The sequence below is a fragment of the Magnolia sinica genome, chromosome 14 (genome assembly GCF_029962835.1).
Source record: "Magnolia sinica isolate HGM2019 chromosome 14, MsV1, whole genome shotgun sequence".
In the NCBI taxonomy this organism is placed as follows: domain Eukaryota; kingdom Viridiplantae; phylum Streptophyta; class Magnoliopsida; order Magnoliales; family Magnoliaceae; genus Magnolia; species Magnolia sinica.
Genome location: NC_080586.1, coordinates 80,810,061 through 80,817,897, shown reverse-complemented (window position 1 = coordinate 80,817,897; position 7,837 = coordinate 80,810,061). Strand labels below are relative to the sequence as shown.

Genomic DNA, 7,837 nt, shown 5'->3' with positions numbered 1-7,837 from the left:
AGCCTTCCTTAACCCATCTCAAACGTACCTCATTGATGTTCCTAGTTTCTACTCCCTTTTTTTTTTTTTTTTTTACTTTCCTTTTCTTTCCTATATATTCTTTTTTCTTTCTTTCTTTCTTTCTTTTCTCTCACTGTATTCAATTTCTTAATTTTCTGTGATATTTGTTATGATTCCTTGTTTGGAGGCATACAAGCATTACGTTTCTCTCCGATGATTCCTTGTTTAGAATGAGTACATTAGAGTAAGAAGTTAAGCACCCTATGTCTATGATCATTTCGTCAAACCAAAGAAAATCTCTAGGTCTCGAATGGGGTGTATGCTCCATGATTGCCTCATCACGGAGCCTAGTCGATTAACAAATAAATGATCATCTCACAACAGCCTTACCCATGGAGTTAAGATCCAAGCAATGAATGAATAGTTGTGGATAGTTGTTCCTGCGACGGTCTTTCTACAAAGTAAGGATTCAAAAGAGTGAATAGGCTGTCACTCCAGCTTTCCTGCAACAAAGTGATGTGGCCAACTTTCCCACGAAACTCATTTGTGCATGATAACAAACGGACCATTGTTTCCCAACAAATTCTTCATACGATGAGCTGACCATTAAAGATATATTCGCCATCAGCCGTTTTGTCATGAAATCCCATTTTGTGTGGTGAACAGATAGTCGCCACAATAACTATCTAGCTACGAAATCCCGTTTAAAGTTTTTGTTCTCTCTCCACCCAATGGAAGGTCTCTATCCAAGGTGGCCCTGCATGATGGGCAATGGACGTTGAAGATGGGCTCCACATGATGGGCAGTGAACATTGAAGGTGGGCTCCACATGGATGATCCTAAAAAGGTGGGCCCACATAATGGATGTTCCACATTAAAGGTTGTCTCCTAATGATAAATTACTCACATCCAAAGTGAGCCAGCATGCTAGACTGCCCACTTTGAGGGTAAGGCCCACATGATGGATGGTCCACATTAAAGTGGAGTATCTTTATATTGTTGGGCTGACTATATCACTTGCACGCCTGACCAGGCCGGAGAGAAATTACTTAGATCATGGGCTGGGCTGGAGTATAGTATGTTGATATGGGCTGGATGTTTCACCCAAGCCCACTCTATTTACCAGACCAACGAAAACGGACGCGGATTTCCTGCGAAAGCCTTTCGCAGGAAGTTCCTGCGCTGGGAACCCAGGTGGGGCCCATTGTGATGTTTTTGAGAAATTATTCCTGTTCATCTGTTTTTCTATTTCATTTTAGGACATTATGCCAAAAATGAACCGTATCCAATGCTCAAGTGGGCCGAAAACGTGATAATTGAATGTACACAGTTGAAATATTTGTGGGGCCACGCAAGTTTTGAATCATGCTAATATTTTTGTTTTCAGTTCATCGCAGTTGTTATGGCGTTATTAACGGTATAGATGACATATAAACATCACTGTCAAACCCTGGGAGGTTTCAATAGTAGGAATTTCCCTAACCATCTTTTACTTTATTACGGCCCACTTGAGCATTCGATACGGTTTCTTTTTGACATCATGTCCTAAAATGAAATAATAAAAATAATGGATGGACAGGGATGATTTCTCGAAAACATCACAGTAGGCCCCACCTGAGTTCCCAGCGTAGTAACCTCATGCTAAAGGCTTTCGCAGGAAATCCGCGTCCATCGAAAACTAATGAATCATTCCAAGTTGAATGGCCTGGCCACTCATCGAGCAGGCTCCAACGCGAGTGTTGTTCAGCCCTACAATCCAAGAACATCAGACGGATAGGAAAATGTAACGAGCAGTTCATTCAGAGCCGTGGCACATCCCTATTTTCTAGCTGAAACGCATCTACGAGGGAACCTAGCTGTTGACTTCTATATCTTTCATATGCATTTCTCATCATGGTAATGATAATCTCTAAATAAAAAAACCAAAAAAAAAAAAAAAAACACTCGTAGGCATACTGCAACTCAGTAGGCTTTATGGCACTGAGTAAACACTATTGGGCCCACCGTGAATATGTGGTATATCCACACCGTCCATCCATTTTCCAGCTCATTTTAGGGTTGATCCCAAATTTGAAGTATATCCAGAGCTCAAGTGGACCATAACGCAGGAAACTGATTTCCACCGTTGAAATCTTCCTAAGGCCCACAGTGATATTTATTTGTCATCCAACCTGTTCATAAGATCACACAGACATAGATGAAGGGAAAAAGATAAATATCAGCTTGATTCAAAACTTCTGTGGACCACAAGAATTTTTCAATTGGTAGACATTCAAGTCAAACTGCTTCCTGTGGTATGGTTCACATGAGCTTTAGATATGCTTTATTTTTGAGCTGAAGCCCTAAAACTATCTATTAAAATGGATGGACAGTGGATAAAATACATAAATAATGGTGACCCCACAGAGTTTATAACTCAGTAGGCTAAGAGTTACTCAGTATGCAATCTGCTTCCCCCAGGTTTTAAGTTACAATGCTATTCGCTTCAGCTGGTCACTTCTAATCGAATGAATCAATTCACACCATCCGATCCCACACACTGCTCAAGTGAAACTAGGAAACCCGTTCAATCGGATCCTTGGATTACAGTCCCACCATGGATAGCCTACGGATCCTATGCATCGATGGCAATTTGAGTTTCAATACAACTAGACTTGTCACACATTGTGTAAGTGGAGCCCATGCTTGAGTAAACCAAGCCACTGGTACCTATGGTCCCACCCCCGATAGCCCATGCACCTAACGAATCAAAAGAACAACACATTAACATTTAGTTTGATGAGTGTTAAGCCAACTGACCCAACTAGGAAAAAGTCATGTAATCATGTCGTGATTGGCCCAAGTGCCTGACTTGAGCCCATTTCCAACTTTTACATGCCCAAAATAGCCGTAGCACAAGTGCGCTTAAAATATTCCACCTAAAGAAAATTAATTAAATTAATTGAAAACACAAAATTTGGAGGCTTCATTTTCTTTAACTGTGGAGAAAGATATTGGAAAAAACATAAGGGCCCGTTTGGCCGGTCGGATTGGAAGGTATTGGAGAGTATTGGAAGGGATTGGAAGTTAAATCCCGGGATTGGCCGGGCGTGCCAAACAAAGTTGGTGATCTGATCCAATCCCACGGGTCTTGAGACAATCCGCTGACAACAGCATCATTACCTTTAAATCCCATCCAATCCACCTTAATCCATACAAATTTGCCAAAGATGTGTTTGGTTCGAGGGATTTGAAGGGATAGGAAGGTTTAATCCTGGGATTGGCCGGGCGTACCAAACAGACTAGATATTGCAATCCACGGTAGTAGCAATCCCATGTATCTCAGGACAATCCACTGACAACACCATCATTACCTAGAAATCCATGCCATCCACCCTAATACCATTCAACCCCTTTCAATCCACCCGACCAAACGGGCCCTAAGAGTCATCTCTCCGTCTTAAGTCTACGTTATCATAGACTCGATCGACTTGGAATTATAAGCCGTTTCATGTTCCACTTGGACTTTCATCCACTACAAAGACTAACATAAGAATAGGACATGCAATGAAAGAGATGCAAATTGGGATTTTTCTTTCTCGGTGACTGTATTTTTATGCTTCTTGAAAAGGGATGAATGGCGTGGATAAACAAATACATTACGGTAGGCCCCACACCGATCTATCCGTCCTTAGCTATATACGGACGAGGTTACAACGCGATCCGTTTCCGATTTATATACTTGGATCCCATGTGTATAAATCAAACCAATTGTAGTGTATACAATTCTCTCCTGTATCTGCATGATATTATATTACTCCGACGTGGCTTCAATCCACAACCGAGGACGGTAGATCCCCGACTATGGGCCACGTTGATGTATTTGTATAATTAATATCCACACCGTCCATTTATTTTTCCAGATCATTAATAAAATGAACCGGCCAAAAATTCAGCAGATTCAAATGTCAAGCAGAGCGCACCCCAGGAAATAGTGGTGATTGAACGCACACCATTAAAAACTTCTTAAAGGCTACCGAAATGTTTATTTACCATCGAGCATGTTGATAAGGTCATACATGACTGGATGAAGGGACCGCACCAATATCAGCTTGATCCAAAACTTTCGTAGCCTCAGAGAAGTTTTTAATGGTGATTCCTCAATCAATACAATTTCCTGTGGTGTGGTCCACCTGAGAATTTTTATCTTATGCGCTCTTGGGCTACGGATGAATGGCGTTGATATAAGACACATACATTAAGACCGGCCACAAAGGAATCCTAACTCTTTGGAAGATTACCTAAACCTCTCTTTTTTAAGGACCAAAATGCCCCCACTTTCATGTACAGGTGTCTCTATTAGATCTCACTTCTTATGTAGCGGTGGTGACTCCATATGTGACCGTTAATCTACGTGCCTTCATTGTTTTCAAGTTTTTCATGGAGGCGGATTGCGTGTCACCCAACACCACCGACATTCATGTGGAGCGACGGAAGTTTCGGGTAAACTGATATTTGTGTTTTTCCTTCAGGTCTGGTCAGTGTCACCTTATGAATATGTGGATGACTAATAAACATTGGTGTGGACCCTTAGAAGGGTACGGCGAAATGATAGACCGTGTGGATTAAACACATCCACCACGCTGGACTCGCGTCTCCGACCAACGCCGAGGTCGGTGGTCTCAGGCTAACCGCCTGCCAGTCTAAACTCGATTACTGGTAGATTATGGCTTCCGTGGATCTCAGATCATGGGTCCACCTTTTATAACTATGTCATTCATCTGTTTCTTCAGATCATTTTACAATAGGATCTCAAAAATATTGAAAATCCAAATCTCGAGTGGACCACACCACAGGAAACAGTGGTGATTGAATGACCACCATTAAGAACTTCTTGGGTCCACCGGAATATTTATATTCTGTCTAACGAGTTGGTAAGGTTACAAAGACGTGGATGAAAGGACCATACAAATATTAGCTTGATCTAAAACTTTTGTGACCCCTGGAAAGTTTTTAATGGTAAATAACCACTGTTTCTTATATGTTTTTAGGCTAAATACCCTAAAATAATCCCCCTATACATGGACGGCGTAGGTATGAGAAACATACATCACAGGTATGCGGACACATGATGGACAAGAGGAATTCTTAAGGTAGGGATTGGTCAAGGTAGGCAGAACTTAATCCAATGATCACGTATAGATCTATTGAAAATTAATTTTAAATAAAATAATTATGTCGACTCATGTATTAAAAAAGTTTAGGAAAATGAAAAGATAACTTTATATTAATGAGGATATAAAAAGAATTATAGAAAAATGTATACTCCTAATTAATATTTTACTTATTTTAATAAATAGGTTGTTTACAAGTATAGGTGAAAGTAGAGTAGAAAAGAGAGAGTGTAAGATTAGTATTTGCTGTGAAAGTGGTGACAAATATATATGAATAAAGTTTAAAAGTTATCTTTTGATGAAAGGTCCCTTCTAATGAAGGAGCTCTATATAGTTAAGGCCATGCATCTCCAATTTTAATTTTATTTTTAAAATTTTATTTTGCTGTACATGCTTTAGTTATCAATTTTTAATTAACAAATTGGTATTAGAACTAAAAATTATAATTGCATAAAAGATAATGATTTCTTAAAAAGAAATTGTGATTTATGGAACGAATAATGGAAGTAGATTCATTGAATGGGTGATATCGAAATCCCATGGTTGGATCCAAAGAGTAAACCAAGTGGTCAGTGATTTGCATGTGATTCAAAATTTATAATGGGGGCCAAATCAAGAAATTAATTGAGAGATGAACCCAATCAAAGATGTGTTGTTCACTGTATTGGTTGTAGGTACAGGAAAATGTATGTAGATGATTAATTTTATCTTTACACAGAGACAGTACGGCTGTATGGGTCGGGCTGGCAAAATGGACTTCTAGGCCTAGTCCACCTCATGATGGCCTTGGGCTTGGGCTTAGGATATAGCTGTCCAAAAGCCTGTCAGCGTGTACTGGCCCTCAAGAAATTTTTGACGGTGAGGGTTCAACTAACACTGTTTCTTGTGATGTTGTCCACGCGAGATTTGCTCATACATAAAATAATATGGAAAAAATGGATAGACGGCGTCAATGAAACACATACGTCATGGTAGGCCCATACAGCACCAACCACTAGCCCGCGTCTCCACAGTTTCCGTGCAGAAAACAGGTGTTCCCTGCGTATTCCCGTCTCCTTTCCGAGTGACTGTGCATCAAGCATCGTTCTCTACCGGAGTATCAAATAGCTCCGTCCAATAGCTTCATATCGTTCGACACAGAGATAGAGAGGCTGAAAGCAAGGGTCTGAGCGAGGAAGAAAATGGAAAAGCTGAAGGCTCTGTTTTCCCATCCATCCGAAGCAGATTATCTCCATTGCAACTCCGGACGATTTCCCTCGTTCTCCTCACTTGTCGACTTATTCCTTTCTTCACCTCATTTCCACCAGGTAATTCAAAATCCTTCCGTCCTTACATTCTCCAATCTTCCAAAACTGCCCCCGTTCCCCTCCATTTATTACTTGTTTTTGCCCTTCTCCTTTTCCCTCATCTTCTTAGATTGTCTGAGAAGCAACGTGCCGAGAGATGGGGCTGTGGATTGTCGTAAGACTGCAATGTCTGCTTTGGATTGAAAGTGGAAAGGGAACAATTGCTTTTCGAGCGGATGTTTCATCAATGCTTTTGGATTCTACACTCAGGTATGTGATTTTTTATTATTTTTAAAATTTTTTTGTATGGGATTATTTTTATTTTATTTTATTTTTTTAAAATTGTGAGTTTCATTTGGAATTTATTACTGCTGAAATAGCAGGGAAACACTGATATCTATGCATATCCTGATTGAATTGTACATACCCATTTACCATTTTTCGTATTCAAATTGTTCATTTTGTGGTTTTGAGTAATGACCCAATATAGTTCCTTCCGGCCAAATTGGTAGATGTGTTGAATTTCCAATCCTTAGAAAAGGTGGGCCACACTATGATGATCAACTGGTATGAAAATTGGGCCTATTGAGTGCACTGAATCATACCATCAGCTCTCCATTGTTTTTGACTCCTGCATTGGTATATCTGCTTGATTTTCAAACCAGTTTACCATCATGGTGTGGACAGATTGGGTATTCTACACACATGTGACAGGTTGGTATACACCAATGGTGGAAAGAATTGCGGCCGCGTATATGCAAGGTATTAAACAATGGTCAAGTAACTGCTCATTACTTAACGGTAAGGGTGGGAACCATTATGCATAATGAGCCATAACGCCCGATACAGAAAAATAAAAATAAAAATGGGCCATAATGATGTTACTGGGCAGATACAGTGTTTAATTTTTTAAATAGCTGTAATGGTCCTTACAGCCACTATCATAACAGTTAATAGCTATAATGGTCGTTACGGCCAGTATCATAATGGTAAAATTACAGTGGCTGTTACTTACGGCCACCATTACCATTATTAAATTCCATGCATGTGTGATCATTTCCCTTAACCAGGGTGGGTGTGAATGGCAGCTCCACATTTTTATTTTTTATTTTTTATTTTTTTGGAAGCCAGAATAGTGGCTCCAAGTACCTCTCCAAATAAATTAATAAAATAAAATAAAAAAGCTCGACTTACTCAACTAACATGGCCTATGTTTGGTCCATTGGGCTTCCAAGGCTCGTGCATCATATTCACGGCTCTACCATGAACTTAACTTCCATCCATATTCGGGCCTGGAATTGAATTTGTTTATTTTTCAATGTAGCCTGTCTAGGTCCTCTCCGTGGTCCATTCATGAGTTCCATCGGTGAGGTGACAATGGAAGAATTGAGCCTAAGC

General features: G+C 40.0%; 1 long non-coding RNA gene across 2 annotated transcripts; it reads left to right on the top strand.

The window, feature by feature from the left end:
- Positions 1-6,203: 6,203 nt before the first annotated feature.
- On the top strand, positions 6,204-7,837 carry LOC131225671 (uncharacterized). 2 transcript variants are annotated; one of them, XR_009161466.1, is made up of 3 exons: positions 6,204-6,460; positions 6,570-6,709; positions 7,764-7,837. It is a non-coding gene; the product is annotated as an uncharacterized LOC131225671 (long non-coding RNA). The 2 variants fall into 2 exon arrangements; XR_009161467.1 differs by lacking the exon at positions 7,764-7,837 and adding an exon at positions 7,127-7,301.